This window comes from Oncorhynchus keta, unplaced genomic scaffold (genome assembly GCF_023373465.1).
Source record: "Oncorhynchus keta strain PuntledgeMale-10-30-2019 unplaced genomic scaffold, Oket_V2 Un_contig_17659_pilon_pilon, whole genome shotgun sequence".
Classification (NCBI taxonomy): domain Eukaryota; kingdom Metazoa; phylum Chordata; class Actinopteri; order Salmoniformes; family Salmonidae; genus Oncorhynchus; species Oncorhynchus keta.
Window position 1 is genome coordinate 20,809 of NW_026280521.1, and position 21,692 is coordinate 42,500.

General features: G+C 44.9%; 1 pseudogene; it reads left to right on the forward strand.

Annotated features, from left to right (window-relative positions):
* The window catches only part of LOC118378142 (filamin-A-like), a 58,732-nt pseudogene that overhangs the window by 20,607 nt on the left and 16,433 nt on the right, over positions 1-21,692 (forward strand).

Sequence of the window (21,692 nt, forward strand, 5' to 3'; positions counted from 1 at the left end):
GGTTTTTAGTACATCGTGAAAGAACTCGAGCCACATTACGAACTTCCCCTTCTCGCACTCATTTCATTAAACAGGTAGTGCAACCGAAAGCTGAAGTTGTCAGTAAATTGGCAAATGCACTTTGTGTTGCGCTTACGATGGCTGGACCTCCAGGCTACAGTTGAAGTCAGAAGTTTACATACACCTTAGCCAAATACATTTAAACTCAGTTTCTCAGTGTCATTCCTGACATTTAATCCAAGTAAAAATTCCCTGTCTTAGGTCAGTTAGGATCACCACTTTATTTTAAGAATGTGAAATGTCAGAATAATAGTAGAGAGAATGATTTATTTCAGCTTTCATTTCGTTCATCACATTCCCAGTGGGTCAGAAGTTTACATACACTCAATTAGTATTTGGTAGCATTGCCTTTACATTGTTTAACTTGGGTCAAACGTTTCGGGTAGCCTTCCACAAGCTTCCCACAATAAGTTGGGTGAATTTTGTCCCATTCCTCCTGACAGAGCTGGTGTAACTGAATCAGGTTTGTAGGCCTCCTTGCTTACACATGCTTTTTCAGTTCTGCCCACAAATGTTCTATAGGATTGAGGTCAGGGCTTTGTGATGGCCACTCCAATACCTTGACTTTGTTGTCCTTAAGCCATTTTGCCACAACTTTGGAAGTATGCTTGGGGTCATTGTCCATTTGGAATACCCATTTGTGACCAATCTTTAACTTCCTGACTGATGTCTTGAGATGTTGCCTCAATATATCCACATCATTTTCCTTTCCTCATGATGCCATCTATTTTGTGAAGTGCACCAGTCTCTCCTGCAGCAAAGCACCCGCACAACATGATGCTGCCACCCCCGTGCTTCACGGTTGGGATGGTGTTCTTCGGCTTGCAAGCCTCCCCCTTTTTCCTCCAAACATAACAATGGTCATTAAGGCCAAACAGTTCTATTGTTTTTTTTTATCAGACCAGAGGACATTTCTCCAAAAAGTTTGATCTTTGTCCCCATGTGCAGTTGCAAACCGTAGTCTGGCTTTTTTATGGTGGTTTTGGAGCAGTGGTTTCTTCCTTGCTGAGTGGCCTTTCATGTTATGTCGATATAGGACTAGTTTTACTGTGGATATAGATACTTATATACCTGTTTCCTCCAGCATCTTCACAAGGTCCTTTGCTGTTGTTCTGGGATTGAATTGCACTTTTCGCACCAAAGTACGTTCATCTCTAGGAGACAGAACGCGTCTCCTTCCTGAGCAGTATGACAGCTGCGTGGTCCCATGATGTTTATACTTGCATACTACTGTTTGTACAGATGAACGTGGCACCTTCAGGTATTTGGAAATTCCTCCGAAGGATGAACCAGACTTGTGGAGGTCTACAACTTTTTTTATGCGGTCTTGGCTGATTTCTTCTGATTTATACATGATGTCAAGCAAAGAGGCACTGAGTTTGAAGGTAGGCCTTGAAATACATCCACAGGTACACCTCCAATTGACTCAAATGATGTCAATTAGCCAATCAGAAGCTTCTAAAGCCATGACATAATTTTCTGGAATTTTCCAAGCTGTTTAAAGGCACAGTCAACTTAGTGTATGTAAACTTCTGACTGTACCTAAACAGAACGGACTGTGACCCCAAAATCGCAATTCGTACTGAACTGTGGGTTTGGTGAACCGTTACACCCCAATTAAATGGCATATATTTGTATTTCTTAGTGTTTTCTGGGCCCTAGGTGTGTTCTGGGCCCTAGGTGTGTTCTGGGCCCTAGGTGTGTTCTGGGCCATAGGTTTGTTCTGGGCCCTAAGTGATTTCTGGGCCCTAGGTGTGTTCTGGGCCCTCGGTGTGTTCTGGGCCCTAGGTGTGTTCTGGGCCCTAGGTGTGTTCTGGGCCCTAGGTTTGTTCTGGGCCCTAGGTGTGTTCTGGGCCCTAGGTGTGTTCTGGGCCCTAGGTGTGTTCTGGGCCCTAGGTGTGTTCTGGGCCATAGGTTTGTTCTGGGCCCTAGGTGTGTTCTGGGCCCTAAGTGTGTTCTGGGCCATAGGTTTGTTCTGGGCCCTAAGTGTGTTCTGGGCCCTAGGTGTGTTCTGGGCCCTAAGTGTGTTCTGGGCCCTAGGTGTGTTCTGGGCCCTAGGTGTGTTCTGGGCCCTAGGTGTGTTCTGGGCCCTAGGTGATTTCTGGGCCCTAGGTGTGTTCTGGGCCCTAGGTGTGTTCTGGGCCCTAGGTGTGTTCTGGGCCCTAGGTGTGTTCTGGGCCCTAGGTTTGTTCTGGTCCCTAGGTGTGTTCTGGGCCCTAGGTGTGTTCTGGGCCCTAGGTGTGTTCTGGGCCATAGGTTTGTTCTGGGCCATAGGTTTGTTCTGGGCCCTAAGTGTGTTCTGGGCCCTAGGTGTGTTCTAAGTATGTGTTCTGTATTCTAGGCATGTTCTAAGGGTGTGCTGTGTGTTCTAGGTGTGTTCCGCGAGGCAACCACAGACTTCACAGTAGACGCGCGGCCCCTGACCCAGATGGGAGGGAAGCACATCAAGACAGTCATCAAGAACCCATCTGGAGCCGTTACTGAAGCTGTCATCACCGACCACTGTGACGGAACGTACAGCGTAGAGTACACTCCCTACCAAGAGGGTGAGTTAGTCAACTACCTAGTACACTCCCTAACAAGAGGGTGAGTTAGTCAACTACCTAGTACACTCCCTACCAGGAGGATGAGTTAGTCAACTACCTAGTACACTCCCTACCAAGAGGATGAGTTAGTCAACTACCTAGTACACTCCCTACCAAGAGGGTGAGTTAGTCAACTACCTAGTACACTCCCTACCAGGAGGATGAGTTAGTCAACTACCTAGTACACTCCCTACCAAGAGGGTGAGTTAGTCAACTACCTAGTACACTCCCTACCAAGAGGGTGAGTTAGTCAACTACCTAGTACACTCCCTACCAGGAGGATGAGTTAGTCAACTACCTAGTACACTCCCTACCAAGAGGGTGAGTTAGTCAACTACCTAGTACACTCCCTACCAAGAGGGTGAGTTAGTCAACTACCTAGTACACTCCCTACCAAGAGGGTGAGTTAGTCAACTACCTAGTACACTCCCTACCAGGAGGATGAGTTAGTCAACTACCTAGTACACTCCCTACCAAGAGGGTGAGTTAGTCAACTACCTAGTACACTCCCTACCAGGAGGATGAGTTAGTCAACTACCTAGTACACTCCCTACCAAGAGGGTGAGTTAGTCAACAACCTAGTACACTCCCTACCAAGAGTGTGAGTTAGTCAACCACCTAGTACACTCCCTACCAAGAAGATGAGTTAGTCAACTACCAAGTACACTCCCTACCAAGAGGGTGAGTTAGTCAACTCCATAGTACACTCCCTACCAGGAGGATGAGTTAGTCAACTACCTAGTACACTCCCTACCAAGAGGGTGAGTTAGTCAACTACCTAGTACACTCCCTACCAAGAGGGTGAGTTAGTCAACTACCTAGTACACTCCCTACCAGGAGGATGAGTTAGTCAACTACCTAGTACACTCCATACCAAGAGGGTGAGTTAGTCAACTACCTAGTACACTCCCTACCAAGAGGGTGAGTTAGTCAACAACCTAGTACACTCCCTACGAAGAGGGTGAGTTAGTCAACTACCTAGTACACTCCCTACCAGGAGGATGAGTTAGTCAACTACCTAGTACACTCCCTACCAAGAGGATGAGTTAGTCAACTACCTAGTACACTCCCTACCAAGAGGGTGAGTTAGTCAACAACCTAGTACACTCCCTACCAAGAGTGTGAGTTAGTCAACTACCAAGTACACTCCCTACCAAGAAGATGAGTTAGTCAACTACCAAGTACACTCCCTAACAAGAGGGTGAGTTAGTCAACTACCTAGTACACTCCCTACCAAGAGGGCGAGTTAGTCAACTACCTAGTACACTCCCTACCAAGAGGGTGAGTTAGTCAACTACCTAGTACACTCCCTACCAAGAGGGTGAGTTAGTCAACTACCTAGTACACTCCCTTCCAAGAGGGTGAGTTAGTCAACTACCTAGTCCACTACCTAGTACACTACTTGTCCACTACCTAGTACACTACCTAGTCTACTACCTAGTACACTACCTAGTACACTACCTAGTCCACTACCTAGTCTACTACCTAGTACACAATCACGTCCACTACCTAGTCCACTACCTAGTACACTACCCAGTACACAACCTAGTCCACTACCTAGTCTACTACCTAGTACACTCCCTACTAGTGTCTAGGTCCCAGAAGGTGAGTTAGTACACTACCTAGTACACGACCTAGTCCACTATCTAGTAGAGAAGAATGGGAGAAACTCCCCAAATGAAGGTGTGCCAAGCATCGAGCGTCATACCCAGGAAGATTCCAGGATGCTGTTCAACAGAGTACTGAGTAAAGGGTCTGAAAACTTATGGAAATGTGATATCAATAAAATAATACATTTGCTAAATTTGTCATTATGGAGTATTGTGATGTCAGTATGGGATACTGTGATGTCATTATGGGGTACTGTGATGTCAGTATCGGGTACTGTGATGTCATTGTGGGGTACTGTGATGTCATTATGGGGTATTGTGATGTCATTATGGAGTATTGTGATGTCAGTATGGGGTACTGTGATGTCATTATGGGGTACTGTGATGTCAGTATGGGGTACTGTGATGTCATTATGGGGTACTGTGATGCCATCATGGGGTACTGTGATGCCATTATGGGGTACTGTGATGTCATTATGGGGTATTGTGATGTCGTTATGGAGTATTGTGATGTCATTATGGGGTATTGTGATGTCAGTATGGGGTATTGTGATGTTATTATGGGGTACTGTGATGTCATTATGGGGTACTGTGATGTCATTATGGGGTACTGTGAAGTCATTATGGGGTACTGTGATGTCATTATGGGGTACTGTGATGTCATTATGGGGTATTGTGATGTCATTATGGGGTACTGTGATGTCATTATGGGGTATTGTGATGTCAGTATGGGGTACTGTGATGTCATTATGGGGTACTGTGATGTCATTATGGGGTATTGTGATGTTATTATGGGGTACTGTGATGTCATTATGGGGTATTGTGATGTTATTATGGGGTCTTGTGATGTCATTATGGGGTACTGTGATGCCATCATGGGGTATTGTGTGTACGTTGATAAGGGAAACAATTTAATCAATTTTAGAATAAGAATGAAACTTAACAAAATGTGGAAAAAGTCAATCGGTCTCAATAATTTCCTGATGCATCAGTGGTGATAACTCTATATGATACCTCTATATGATAACTCTATATGATAACTCTATATGATACCTCTATATGATACCTCTATATGATACCTCTATATGATAACTCTATATGATACCTCTATATGATACCTCTATATGATAACTCTATATGATACCTCTATATGATAACTCTATATGATAACTCTATATGATAACTCTATATGATAACTCTATATGATACCTCTATATGATAACTCTATATGATAACTCTATATGATAACTCTATATGATAACTCTATATGATAACTCTATATGATACCTCTATATGATAACTCTATATGATACCTCTGTTCTGTCCAGGTCCCCACAGTGGTGATCTATATGATAACTCTATATGATAACTCTGTTCTGTCCAGGTCCCCACATTGTAGAGGTGATCTATATGATAACTCTATATGATTTTAATTTTTTAATTTTTAATTTTACCTTTATTTAACCAGGCAAGTCAGTTAAGAACATATTCTTATTTTCAATGACGGCCTAGGAACAGTGGGTTAACTGCCTGTTCAGGGGCAGAACGACAGAATTGTACCTTGTCAGCTCGGGGTTTGAACTTGCAACCTTCCGGTTACTAGTCCAACGCTCTAACCACTCTATATGCTACGCTGCCGCTCTGTATGATAACTCTATATGATAACTCTATATGATAACTCTATATGATAACTCTATATGATAACTCTATATGATAACTCTATATGATAACTCTATATGATAACTCTGTATGATAACTCTGTATGATAACTCTATATGATAACTCTATATGATAACTCTATATGATAACTCTATATGATAACTCTATATGATAACTCTATATGATAACTCTGTATGATAACTCTATATGATAACTCTGTATGATAACTCTGTATGATAACTCTATATGATAACTCTGTATGATAACTCTATATGATAACTCTATATGATAACTCTATATGATAACTCTATATGATAACTCTGTTCTGTCCAGGTCCCCACATTGTAGAGGTGGCATACGATGAGACACCAGTACCCAACAGTCCGTTCCATGTTGGCGTGACGGAGGGGTGTGACCCGGGGCGTGTACGTGTGCATGGACCCGGCCTGGACAGAGGCATCACCAACAAAGCCAATACATTCACAGTGGAGACCCGGTACGACACACATTTGAGTCATTTAGCAGACGCTGTTATCCAGAGGGACTAACACCCAGACACACAGCTTCAGGAGACCATCGAGCCTGTGTTACAGAACGATGACCTCCCCCACCCCCGTCCTCTCTCTCTCTAACACCCAGACACACAGCTTCAGGAGACCATCTAGCATGTGTTACAGAACGATGACCTCCCCCACCCCCCTCCTCTCTCTCTCTAACACCCAGACACACAGCTTCAGGAGACCCTCTAGCCTGTGTTACAGAACGATGACCTCCCCCACCCCTCCTCTCTCTCTCTAACACCCAGACACACAGCTTCAGGAGACCATCTAGCCTGTGTTACAGAACGATGACCTCCCCACCCCCTCCTCTCTCTCTCTAACACCCAGACACACAGCTTCAGGAGACCATCTAGCCTGTGTTACAGAACGATGACCTCCCCCACCCCCTCCTCTCTCTCTCTAACACCCAGACACACAGCTTCAGGAGACCATCTAGCCTGTGTTACAGAACGATGACCTCCCCCCCCCCCCTCTCTCTCTCTAACACCCAGACACACAGCTTCAGGAGACCATCTAGCCTGTGTTACAGAACGATGACCTCCCCACCCCCTCCCCTCTCTCTCTAACACCCAGACACAGAGCTTCAGGAGACCATCTAGCCTGTGTTACAGAACGATGACCTCCCCCACCCCCCTCCTCTCTCTCTCTAACACCCAGACACACAGCTTCAGGAGACCATCTAGCCTGTGTTACAGAACGATGACCTCCCCCACCCCCCTCTCTCTCTCTAACACCCAGACACACAGCTTCAGGAGACCATCTAGCCTGTGTTACAGAACGATGACCTCCCCCACCCCCCTCCTCTCTCTCTCTAACACCCAGACACACAGCTTCAGGAGACCATCTAGCCTGTTACAGAACGATGACCTCCCCACCCCCCCCTCCTCTCTCTCTAACACCCAGACACACAGCTTCAGGAGACCATCTAGCCTGTGTTACAGAACGATGACCTCCCCCACCCCCCTCCTCTCTCTCTCTAACACCCAGACACACAGCTTCAGGAGACCATCTAGCCTGTGTTACAGAACGATGACCTCCCCCACCCCCCTCCTCTCTCTCTCTCTCAAATCAATTCAATTCAAGGGGTTTTATTGGCATGGGAAACATATGTTAACATTGCCAAAGCAAATTAAGTAGATGATAAACAAAAGTGAAATAAACAATAAAATGTACAGTAAACATTACACTGACAAAAGTTCAGAATTAATATAATCGTTACAAATGTCATGTTATAAATATATACAGTGTTGTAACGATGTGCAAATAGGTAAAGTACAAAAGGGATAATGAATAAGCATAAATATGGGTTGTATTTACAGTGGTGTTTGTTCTTCACTGGTTGCCCTTTTCTTGTGGCAACAGGTCACACATCTTGCTGCTGTGATGCACACTGTGGAATTTCACCCAGTAGATATGGGAGTTAATCAAAAATTGATTTGTTTTTTGAATTCTTTGTGGATCTGTGTAATCTGAGGGAAATATGTGGTCATACATTTGGCAGGAGGTTAGGAAGTGCAGCTCAGTTTCCACCTCATTTTGTGGGCAATGAGCACATAGACTGTCTTCTCTTGAGAGCCATGTCTGCTTACGGCGGCCTCTCTCAATAGCAAGGCTATGCTCACTGAGTCTGGGGCTTTGTGGGGTGTGTTTGTGTTTGTGAACAGAGCCCCAGGACCAACTTGCTGAGAGGACTCTTCTCCAGGTTTATCTCTCTTTAGGTGATGGCTTTGTTATGGAAGGTTTGGGAATCGCTGGTTGAAGAATTGTATGTGTCTTTTATTGATTTTGATAATTAGTGGGTAAGGGGCAATGGGGTCTTTAAGTGATTAAAGTTTTTTAGCCAGATCCTAATTGGTATGTCAGTTTGTATGTTCCTTTTGATGGCATAGAATGCCCTTCTTGCCTTGTCTCTCAGATCGTTCACAGCTTTGTGGAAATGACCTGTGATGCTCTGATGTTTAGGCCGAGGTATGTATCGTTTTGTTTCTGTGCTCTAGGTCAATGGTGTCTAGATGGAATTCGTATTTGTGGTCCAACTGGACCTTTTTTGGAACACCATTATTTTGGTCTTATTGAGATTTACTGTGTGGGCCCAGGTCTGACAGAGTCTGTGCAGCAGATCTAGGTGCTGCTGTAGGCCCTCCTTTGTCATCAGCAAACCGTAGACGTTTGACTTCTAGTAAGGGAAGCCCAGTGCTGCAGAATTTTTCTAGTGCCATCGCCAGTTCGTTGATGTATATGTTGAAGAGGGTGGTGCTTAAGCTGCATCCCTGTCTCACCCCACGGCCCTGTGGAAAGAAATGTGTATGTTTTTTGCCACTTAACGCCACACTCGTTGTTTGTGTACATGGATTTTAGAATCTCTCTCTCTCTTTCCCTCCCTATCTCGCTCTGTCTCTCTCTCACCGTAGTGGTGCGGGTACAGGTGGTCTGGGTTTGGGAGTCGACGGCCCGTCGGAGGCTGAGATGTCCTGCACCGACAACAAAGATGGCAGCTGCAGCGTAGAGTACATTCCCTACGAGGCTGGAACGTATAACCTCAACATCACCTACGGAGGACAGCCCATCGCTGGTACGGACACACACACAGATACACACTGATACACACACACTCACAGATACACGCTGGTACGGATACACACACACAGATACACGCACTGATACATGTGTATTGTGCCTCTAAATTGTGTCGCTGCCTCTAAATCGTGGAGGTAACTAGTGAAGTTTCCAATCGGTAAAGATAGCTATTGAAGTACCCAATCTGTAAAGATAGCTCCCTAGCTCCCTTCATCTCTCTCTCTCTCTCTCTCTCTCTCTCTCTCTCTCTCTCTCTCTCTCTCTCTCTCTCTCTCTCTCTCTCTCTTTCTCTCCCCCTCTTTCTCCTTTCATCTCTCTCTCTCTCTCTCCCCTCTCTCTCCTTTCTCTCTCTCTCTCTCTCTCTCTCTCTCTCTCTCTCTCTCTCTCTCTCTCTCTCTCTCTCTCTCTCTCTCTCTCCTTTCATCTCTCCCCTCTCTCTCCTTTCATCCCCCCCCTCTCTCCCCTCTCTCTCCTTTCATCTCTCCCTCCCTCTCCCTCTCCCTCTCTCTCTCTCTCCTCTTTCTCCTTTCATCTCTCTCTCCCCCCTCTCTCTCCCCTCTCTCTCCTTTCATCTCTCTCTCTCTCTCTCTCTCTCTCTCTCTCTCTCTCTCTCTCTCTCTCTCTCTCTCTCTCTCTCTCTCTCTCTCTCTCTCTCTCTCTCTCTCTCTCTCTCTCTCTCTCTCTCTCTCTCTCTCTCTCTCTCTCTCTCTCTCTCTCTCTCTCTCTCCGTCTTTAGGCAGTCCCTTCCAGGTGCCTGTCAGCAACACAGTGGACAGTTCTAAGGTTAAGTGCCAGGGGGAGGGGCTTGGAACCAACGTGCGTGCCAACATTCCACAGGCTTTCTCCGTGGACACCTCTAAAGCAGGAGTCGCCCCTCTACAAGTCAGAGTACAAGGACCCAAAGGTGTGTCTATAAGAGCCATCTATTTGATTTACCTTTGGTTCATGTGGTGGGTCTCTCTCTTGTGTGTCTGAGTGAGTACATTTAGTATGTGTGTGTGTGTTTTGATGTTTTTGTGTGGTGTGTGTGTGTGTGTGGTGTGTATGTGTGTGTGTGTGTGGTGTGTGGTGTGTGGTGTGTGGTGTGTGTGTGGTGCGTGTGTGTATGTGTGTGTGTGTGGTGTGTGTGTGTGTGTGTGTGTGTGGTGTGTGTGTGGTGTGTAGGTGTAGTGGAGACAGCAGAGTTAGTGGACAATGGAGACCAGACTCACACAGTGAACTACATCCCGACCAGAGAGGGACCTTACTCTATCAATGTACTGTATGCTGACCAAGAGATCCCACGCAGGTAACACACACACACATAGGTAACACAAACACACACACATAAGTAACACACACACACACACACACACATAAGTAACACACACACACAAACACAAACACACACATAGGTAACACACACACACATAGGTAACACACACACACACACACATAGGTAACACACACACACACGTAGGTAACACACACACACATAGGTAACACACACACACATAGGTAAACACACACACACATAGGTAACACACACACATAGGTAACACACACACACATAGGTAACACACACACATAGGTAACACACACACACACACATAGGTAACACACACACACATAGGTAACACACACACATAGGTAACACACACACACATAGGTAACACACACACACACACACACATAGGTACACACACACATACATAGGTAACACACAAACACACACATAGGTAACACACACACACACACATAGGTAACACACACACACATACATAGGTAACACACACACACACACACATAGGTAACACACACACACACACATAAGTAACACACACACGCACATAAGTAACACACACACACACACACACACACACATAAGTAACACACACACACAAACACGCACATAGGTAACACACACAGACACAGGTAACACACACACACACACATAGGTAACACACACACACACGTAGGTAACACACACACACATATAGGTAACGCACACACACACATAGATAACACACACACACACATAGGTAACACACACACACACACACATAGGTAACACACACACAAACACAGTTTTGACACTGCACCCCCCACCCCAGTCCCTACACGGTGCAGGTGTTGCCTACCCATGATGCCAGTAAGGTGCAGGTGTTGCCTACCCATGATGCCAGTAAGGTGCAGGTGTTGCCTACCCATGATGCCAGTAAGGTGCAGGTGTTGCCTACCCATGATGCCAGTAAGGTGCAGGTGTTGCCTACCCATGATGCCAGTAAGGTGCAGGTGTTGCCTGCCCATGATGCCAGTAAGGTGCACGCCAGCGGTCCCGGTCTCAACACCACTGGAGTGCCCACCTCTCTGCCTGTCGAGTTCACCATCGACGTCAGGGATGCAGGAATGGGGCTGCTTGCTGTGCAGATCACTGTGAGTCCTGTCAACAGAGAGGGATACCAATACATCTACTCCCACTATGTCTACATCCTAACCTACCAATACATCTACTCCCACTATGTCTACATCCTAACCTACCAATACATCTACTCCCACTATGTCTACATCCTAACCTACCAATACATCTACTCCCACTATGTCTACATCCTAACCTACCAATACATCTACTCCCACTATGTCTACATCCTAAACTACCAATACATCTACTCCCACTATGTCTACATCCTAACCTACCAATACATCTACTCCCACTATGTCTACATCCTAACCTACCAATACATCTACTCCCACTATGTCTATATCCTAACCTACCAATACATCTACTCCCACTATGTCTACATCCTAACCTACCAATACATCTACTCCCACTATGTCTACATCCTAACCTACCAATACATCTACTCCCACTATGTCTACATCCTAAACTACCAATACATCTACTCCCACTATGTCTAAGAGTCGTAACCTACCAATACATCTACTCCCACTATGTCTAAGAGTCCTAAACTACCAATACATCTACTCCCACTATGTCTAAGAGTCCTAACCTACCAATACATCTACTCCCACTATGTCTACATCCTAACCTACCAATACATCTACTCCCACTATGTCTAAGAGTCCTAACCTACCAATACATCTACTCCCACTATGTCTACATCCTAACCTACCAATACATCTACTCCCACTATGTCTACATCCTAACCTACCAATACATCTACTCCCACTATGTCTAAGAGTCCTAACCTACCAATACATCTACTCCCACTATGTCTACATCCTAACCTACCAATACATCTACTCCCACTATGTCTACATCCTAACCTACCAATACATCTACTCCCACTATGTCTACATCCTAACCTACCAATACATCTACTCCCACTATGTCTACATCCTAACCTACCAATACATCTACACCCACTATGTCTACATCCTAACCTACCAATACATCTACTCCCACTATGTCTACATCCTAACCTACCAATACATCTACACCCACTATGTCTAACATCCTAACCTACCAATACATCTACTCCCACTATGTCTACATCCTAACCTACCAATACATCTACTCCCACTATGTCTACATCCTAACCTACCAATACATCTACTCCCACTATGTCTACATCCTAACCTACCAATACATCTACTCCCACTATGTCTATATCCTAACCTACCAATACATCTACTCCCACTATGTCTAAGATTCCTAGCCTACCAATACATCTACTCCCACTATGTCTAAGAGTCCTAACCTACCAATACATCTACTCCCACTATGTCTAAAAGTCCTAAACTACCAATACATCTACTCCCACTATGTCTAAGAGTCTAACCTACCAATACATCTACTCCCACTATGTCTAAGAGTCCTAAACTACCAATACATCTACTCCCACTATGTCTAACAGTCGTAACCTACCAATACATCTACTCCCACTATGTCTAAGAGTCCTAAACTACCAATACATCTACTCCCACTATGTCTAAGAGTCCTAAACTACCAATACATCTACTCCCACTATGTCTAAGAGTCCTAAACTACCAATACATCTACTCCCACTATGTCTAAGAGTCGTAACCTACCAATACATCTACTCCCACTATGTCTAAGAGTCCTAACCTACCAATACATCTACTCCCACTATGTCTACATCCTAACCTACCAATACATCTACTCCCACTATGTCTAAGAGTCCTAACCTACCAATACATCTACTCCCACTATGTCTACATCCTAACCTACCAATACATCTACTCCCACTATGTCTACATCCTAACCTACCAATACATCTACTCCCACTATGTCTAAGAGTCCTAACCTACCAATACATCTACTCCCACTATGTCTACATCCTAACCTACCAATACATCTACTCCCACTATGTCTACATCCTAACCTACCAATACATCTACTCCCACTATGTCTAAGAGTCCTAACCTACCAATACATCTACTCCCACTATGTCTACATCCTAACCTACCAATACATCTACTCCCACTATGTCTACATCCTAACCTACCAATACATCTACTCCCACTATGTCTACATCCTAACCTACCAATACACCTACTCCCACTATGTCTACATCCTAACCTACCAATACATCTACTCCCACTATGTCTACATCCTAACCTACCAATACATCTACTCCCACTATGTCTACATCCTAACCTACCAATACACCTACTCCCACTATGTCTACATCCTAACCTACCAATACACCTAATCCCACTGTATTTTAAGGGTCTTAGCCGGGTGTAGGAGATGGTATGCTTACCAAGGTTACGCGCGGGCTAGCCTATAGTGTGTCTGTCTCATCTTCATGGTGACCTCATCTGTCGGACTGTTTCGATGTAATCTGACTGTCTGTTGCCATGGTGACTGTCTCCAGGACCCAGAGGGGAAGCCTAAGAAGGCCAGTGTCTGTGACAACCAGGAAGGGACCTATCTGGTATCATATGTACCTGACATGGTGGGTTGTTACACCGTGCTGATAAAGTATGGAGGGGACGAGATCCCTTACTCCCCCTACCACGTCAGGGCTCTACCTACTGGAGACGCCAGCAAGTGTACCTTCACAGGTAGGACACACCGATTGTATGTAACTGTATTGATTGATTATTTGTGCATTAGTGTGCCCTCCACCCCACATACACATACACATACCTTCCTCCCTTCCTACTCCCTTCTTCCTCCTCCCCTCCTCATCCCCTCCTCCCTTCCTCCTCCCTCCTTTCCTCCCCTCCTCCTCCCTTCCTCCTACCCTCCTCCCTTCCTCCTACCCTCCTCCTTCCTCATCCACTGCTCCTCCCTCCTCCTTCCTCATCCTCCCTCCCTCCTCCCTCTTCCTCCTCCTCCTCACCCCCTCCTCCCTTCCTCCTCCCTCCCCTCTCCTCCTCCCTCCTCCCCCCTCCTTTACTCCTCCTTCACATTTGCTTCCTCCTCCCCCTTCTCCCTTCCTCCTCCTCCTCCTCCTCCCCTGCTCCTGTCTTTCTCCCCTGCTCCTCCCCTCCTCCTCCCCTCCTCCTCCCCTGCTCCTGTCTTTCTCCCCTGCTCCTCCCCTCCTCCTGTCTTCCTCCCCTGCTCCTCCACTCCTCCTCCTCCTTTACTCCTCCTTCACATTTGCTTCCTCCTCCCCTTCTCCTTCCTCCTCCTCCTCCTCCTCCCCTCCTCCTGTCTTCCTCCCCTGCTCCTCCCCTCCTCCTCCCCTCCTCCTGTCTTCCTCCTGCTCCTCCCCTCCTCCTGTCTTCCTCCCCTGCTCCTCCCTCCTCCTCCCACTCCTCCTTCACATTTGCTTCCTCCTCCCCCCTTCTCCCTTCCTCCTCCCCTCCTCCTCCTCCTCCTGTCTTCCTCCCTGCTCCTCCCCTCCTCCTCCCCTCCTCCTGTCCTCCCCCTCTCCTCCCTCCTCCTCCCTCCCTCCCCTCCTCCCTCCTTCCTCCTCCCCTCCTCTTCCCCTCCTCCCTTCTTCCCTCCTCCCTCCTCCCTTTCTCCTCCCTCCCCTCCCTCCTCCTCCCTCCCTCACTCCTCCTCCCCTCCTTCCTCCTCCCTTCCTCCTCCTCCCCTCACTCCTCCTCCTCCTTCCTCCTCCTTCCTTCCTCCTCCTCATTGTGTTTCCTCACTCCTCCTCCACTCCTCCTCCCCTCCTCTTCCCCCACTCCTTCCTCCTTCCTCCTCCACTCAGGCCACTCCTCCTCCCCCTCCTCACTTAGATGGTATATCCACCCCCTCCTCCCTTCCTCCTCATCCCCTCTTCCTCCTCCACTCCTCCTCCCCTCCTTAGATGGTATATCCACTCACCCCCTGGTCCCTTCTCCTCCCTCCCCTCTGGTCCTCCTTCCATCCTTCCTCCTCCACTAGATGGTATATCCCTCCTAGTCTGGTCTGGTCTGGTCTCCCTCTCCTCCTGGTTCCATCCTCCCTTCCTTCCTCCTCCATCCTCCTCCACTCCTCCTTCATTTGCTTCATCCCTCCATTCCATCATTGTGTTTGTCACTGTTTCGCTCCCCTGCTTCCACCCTTCTCTTTCTCAGTGTCAATCGTAGGCCACGGCCTGGGTAAGAACACTTAGATGGTATATCCACTAGTCTGGTCTGGTTCCATCTCTGGGTAAGAACACTTAGATGGTATATCCACTAGTCTGGTCTGGTCTGGTCTGGTCTGGTTCCATCTCTGGGTAAGAACACTTAGATGGTATATCCACTAGTCTGGTCTGGTCTGGTCTGGTCTGGTCTGGTCTGGTTCCATCTCTGGGTAAGAACACTTAGATGGTATATCCACTAGTCTGGTCTGGTTCCATCTCTGGGTAAGAACACTTAGATGGTATATCCACTAGTCTGGTCTGGTTCCATCTCTGGGTAAGAACACTTAGATGGTATATCCACGAGTCTGGTCTGGTTCCATCTCTGGGTAAGAACACTTAGATGGTATATCCACTAGTCTGGTCTGGTTCCATCTCTGGGTAAGAACACTTAGATGGTATATCCACTAGTCTGGTCTGGTTACATCTCTGGGTAAGAACACTTAGATGGTATATCCACTAGTCTGGTCTGGTTCCATCTCTGGGTAAGAACACTTAGAAGATAGATCCACTAGTCTGGTCTGGTCTGGTTCCGTCTCTGGGTAAGAACACTTAGAAGATAGATCCACTAGTCTGGTCTGGTCTGGTTCCGTCTCTGGGTAAGAACACTTAGAAGATAGATCCACTAGTCTGGTCTGGTCTGGTTCCGTCTCTGGGTAAGAACACTTAGATCATCAAATCAAATGTATTTATATAGCCCTTCGTACATCAGCTGATATCTCAAAGTGCTGTACAGAAACCCAGCCTAAAACCCCAAACAGCAAGCAATGCAGGTGTAGAAGCACGGTGGCTAGGAAAAACTCCCTAGAAAGGCCAAAACCTAGGAAGAAACCTAGAGAGGAACCAGGCTATGTGGGGTGGCCAGTCCTCTTCTGGCTGTGCCGGGTGGAGATTATAACAGAACATGGCCAAAATGTTCAAATGTTCATAGATGACCAGCAGGGTCAGATAATATTAATCACAGTGGTTGTAGAGGGTGCAACAGGTCAGCACCTCAGGAGTAAATGTCAGTTGGCTTTTCATAGCTGATAATTAAGAGTATCTCTACCACTCCTGCTGTCTCTAGAGAGTTGAGAACAGCAGGTCTGGGACAGGTAGCACGTCCGGTGAACAGGTCAGGGTTACATAGCCGCAGGCAGAACAGTTGAAACTGGAAACGCAGCAAGGTCAGGTGGACTGGGGACAGCAAGGAGTCATCATGCCAGGTAGTCCTGACGCATGGTCCTAGGGCTCAGGTCCTCAGAGAGAAAGAGAGAATTAGAGAGAGCACACTTAAATTCACACAGGACACCGGATAAGACAGGAGAAATACTCCAGATATAACAGACTGATCCTAGCCCCCTGACACATAAACTACTGCAGCATAAATACTGGAGGCTGAGACAGGAGGGGTCAGGAGACACTATGGCCCCATCCGATGATACCACCGGACAGGGCCAAACAGGCAGGATATAACCCCAGGATGGTAGATCCACTAGTCTGGTCTGGTTCTGTCTCTGGTCCCTTTCTTTGTTACTTTAGGCTGTTTGACTCTGCAGAGTTTTATAGTTCAACTAGCTAATTTTCCTGATCTCTCTCTCTCTTTTGCTCTCTCTTTCTCTCTCTCTCGGTGTCTCTCTCTCTCTATCGCTCTCTCTCTCTCTCTCTCTGTCTCTCTCTTTCTCTTTCTCTATCGCTTTCTCTCTCGCTGTGTCTCTCTCTGTGTCTCTCTCTCTATCGCTCTCTCTTTCTCTCTCTCTCTGTCTCTTTCTCTTTCTCTATCGCTCTCTCTCTCTCTCTCTGTCTCTCTCTTTCTCTTTCTCTCTCGCTTTCTCTCTCTCTCTCTCTCTCTCTCTCTCTCTCTCTCTCTCTCTCTCTCTCTCTCTCTCTCTCTCTGTCTTTCCAATGTGTCAAGTCAATCTTTTTGTTTTCTCATGATTTGATTGGGTCTAATTGTGTTGCTGTCCTGGAGCTCTGTGGGGTCTGTTTGTGAACAGCTTTCTTAGGGGACTCTTCTCCAGGTTCCTATCTCCGTAGGTGATGGCATTAATATGGAAGGTTTGGGAATCACTCCTTTTTAGGTGGCTGTAGATAATTAGCTCTGCATGCATTATTTGGCGTTTTACTTTGTACACAGAGGATATTTTTGCCGAGTTCTGTATGCAGTGTCTCAATTTGGTGTTTTATCCCATTTTGATAATTTTTGGTTGGCGAGCAGACCTCACAACCATCAATGGCAATGGGTTCTAAAACTGATTCAAGTATTTTAAGCCAGATCCTAATTGGTAGGTTCAGTTGTATGTTCCTTTTGATTGCATAGAAAGACATTCTTGCCTCGTAGCACAGCCTTTTTGGAAGTTACCTTTGACGCTAATGTTTAAGCCAAGCTATGTATCATATTTTGTGTGCTCTAGGTCAATGGTGTCCAGATGGTGTCCAGATGGAATTTGTATTTGTGGTCCTGGTGACTGGACCTTTTTTTGAACACCATTTGTCTTACCGAGATTTTCTGTCAGGGTCCAGGTCTGGCAGAATCTGTCCAGAAGATCTAGGTGCTGCTGTAGGCCCTCCTTGATTGGGGACAGAAGCACCAGATCATCAGCAAACAGTAGACATTTGACTTCTAGTAGGGTGAGGCCGGGTGCTGCAGACTGTTCTAGTGCCCTCGCCAATTCGTTGATATATATATATATATATATATATATATATATATATACAGGCCTCTCTCATCTTTTTAAGTGGGAGAACTTGCACAATTGGTGGCTGACTTGTAATGGTTTTCTTCATCTGAACGAGAGGCGGACCAAAGCGCAGCGTGGTTGTTTTGATTCATGCTTTAATAAATCACTTCACATGAACAAATTAACAAAAACAAGAAATGTGAAAACTCAAAACAGTCCTATCTGGTGCAAAGACAGAGACAGGAACAATCACCCACAAACACACAGTGAAACCCAGGCTACCTAAGTCTCAATCAGAGACAACTAATGACACCTGCCTCTGATTGAGAACCATACTAGGCCGAAACATAGAAATTCCCAAAACCTAGAAAAACAAACATAGACTGCCCACCCAACTCACGCCCTGACCATACTAACTAAATACAAAACACAGGAAATAAAGGTCAGAACGTGACATGACTAAATACTTTTTTGCCCCACTGTATATGTTGAAGACAGTGGGGCTTAAGCTGCATCCCTGTCTCAACCCACGGAAGAAATGTTTTTATTTTGCCAATTTAACTTCTTATGGGTATGTGGAACACTACCGTCCCACATCCAGTGAAATTGCAGAGCGTCAAATTCAAAAACAGAAATACTCATAATAAATATTCATAAAACATGTGTTATACATCGGTTTAAAGATTAACTTCTCGTTATTCCAACCGCAGTGTCAGATTTCAAAAAGGTTTTACGGCAAAAGCATACCATGATATTATCTGAGGACAGAGCCAAGCACACAAAACATTACAAACAGTTACCAGCCAAGTATTGGAGTTACAAAAGTCAGAAATAGCGATAAAATTAATCACTTACCTTTGATGATCTTCATATGGTTGCACTCACAAGACTCCCAGTTTCAACATAAATATTTGTTTTGTTCGATAAAGTCCCTCTTTATAGCCAAAAACCTCTGTTTTGTTGGCGCGTTTTGTTCAGTAATCCAATGGCTCAAAGGCAGTCACAACAGGCAGACGAAAAATCCAAATATTATGTTTATAATCAATCCTCAGGTTGATTTTAGTCATAATAATCAATAATATTTCAACCGAACAATTGCTTCGTCAATATAAAAGAAAAACAAGAAAAGCGTGCTCTCGGTCGTGCGCACCAAACAGGTCTGGCGACTTCCCAGGGTCCACTCACTCAAAGTGGTCTTACTCCCTCATTTTTCAGAATACAAGCCTGAAACAATTTGAGTCCTAAGTCATGGGATGGGATACAGAATAGGCAGTCAATGGAAAACTACAAACATTTAAAAAAAATCCACTTCCTGGATGGATTTTTCTCAGGTTTTCGCCTGCCATATCAGTTCTGTTATATATATATGCCATTTAGCAGACGCTTTTATCCAAAGCGACTTACAGTCATGTGTGCATACATTCTATGTATGGGTGGTATGGGTGGTCCCGGGAATCGAACCCACTACCCTGGCGTTACAAGCGCCATGCTCTACCAACTGAGCTCTTGGAAAGTCTCTGTTATACTCAGGCATCATTTTAACAGTTTTGGAAACTTTAGAGTGTTTTCTATCCAAATTATATGCATATCCTAGCTTCTAGGCCTGAGTAATATGCTGTTTACTTTGGGAACGCATTCCCTAGTGAGGTTAAATCACACACCTGTTGTTTGTGTACATGGATTTTATAATGTCGTAGGTTTTTCCCCCAACACCACATTCCATCAATTTGTATAGCAGACCCTCAGGCCAAATTGAGTCAAAGGCTTTTTTGAAATCAACAAAGCATGAGAAGACTTTGCCTTTGTTTTGGTTTGTTTGGTTGTCAATTAGGGTGTGCAGGGTGAATACATGGTCTGTTGTACGGTAATTTGGTAAAAAGCCAATTTGACATTTTCTCAGTACATTGTTTTCACTGAGGAAATGTACAAGTCTGCTGTTAATGATAATGCAGAGGATTTTCCCAAGGTTGCTGTTGACGCATATCCCACGGTAGTTATTGGGGTCAAATTTGTCTCCACTTTTGTGGATTGGGGTGATCAGTTCTTTGTTCCAAATATTGGGGAAGATGCCAGAGCTAAGGATGATGTTAAAGAGTTTAAGTATAGCCAATTGGAATTTGTTATCTGTATATTTTACAATTTCATTGAGGATACCATCAACACCACAGGCCTTTTTGAGTTGGAGGGTTTGTATTTTGTCCTGTAGTTCATTCAGTGTAACTGGAGAATCCAGTGGGTCGTCTTTAATAGTTGATTCTTAGATTTGTATTAGATCTTGTATATGTTTTTTTGCTGTCTGTTGTTTGTTATAGAACCAAATAGATTGGAGAATTGATGTATCTATCTATCGATCTCCGTTTTGGATAGATTACTCTCTGTGGTGTTTGTTTAGAGTTTTCCAATTTTCCCAGAAGTGGTTAGAGTCTATGGATTCTTCAATTACATTGAGCTGATTTCTGACATGCTGTTCCTTCTTTTTCCGTAGGGTATTTCTGTATTGTTTTAGTGATTCACGACAGTGAAGGTGAAGACTCAGGTTTTCTGGGTCTCTATGTTTCTTGTTGGATTGTTTCTCAATTTATTTATTAGGTTTTTGCATTTCTATCTCTTTCTCTCTTTCTTTCTTTCTTTCTTTCTTTCTTTCTTTCTTTCTCTCTTTCTTTCTTTCTTTCTTTCTTTGTTTCTTTCTCTCTTTCTTTCTTTCTTTCTTTCTTTCTTTCTTTCAACTTTCTTTCTTTCTTTCAGTTCTTTCTTTCAACTTTCTTTCTTTCAACTATTCAACTTTCAACAACTTTCTTTCATATAACAACACTCTTTCTTTCTTTCAACAACAACAATATATAACAGCAACTCTCTTTCACAACAACATATAACAGCAACAACAACAACAACAACTTTCTTTCTTTCTTTCTTTCTTTCTTTCTTTCTTTCTTTCTCTCTCTTTCAACTCTCTTTCTTTCTTTCTCTCTTTCTTTCTTTCTTTCTTTCTTTCTTTCTTTCTTTCTTTTCTCTTTCTTTCTTTCTTTCTTTTTTCTTTCTTTCGTTCTTTCGTTCTTTCGTTCTTTCTTTCTTTCTTTCTTTCTTTCTTTCTTTCTTTCTTTCTTTCTTTCTTTCTCTTTCTTTCTTTCTTTCTTTCTTTCTTTCTTTCTTTCTTTCTTTCTTTCTTTCTTTCTTTCTTTCTTTCTTTCTTTCTTTCTTTCTCGCTTTCTTGATTTCTTGCTTTCTTGCCTTCTTGCTTTCTTGCTTTCTTGCTTTCTTTCTCTCTTTCTACTAATATAGTCTAACAGTAGAAGATGGCATGGGGACGTTGTGTTCCTTACGGGTATAGTGCTTTAAGGAGAATAGGGCTCATGGAGATGATACATGGAGTTAGGGAGTCTCAGACTTTTTCTTTGTGTCTGACTCTATTTCCCTCTACCTCTCCATCTCTCCATCCCTCTACCTCTCCATCTCT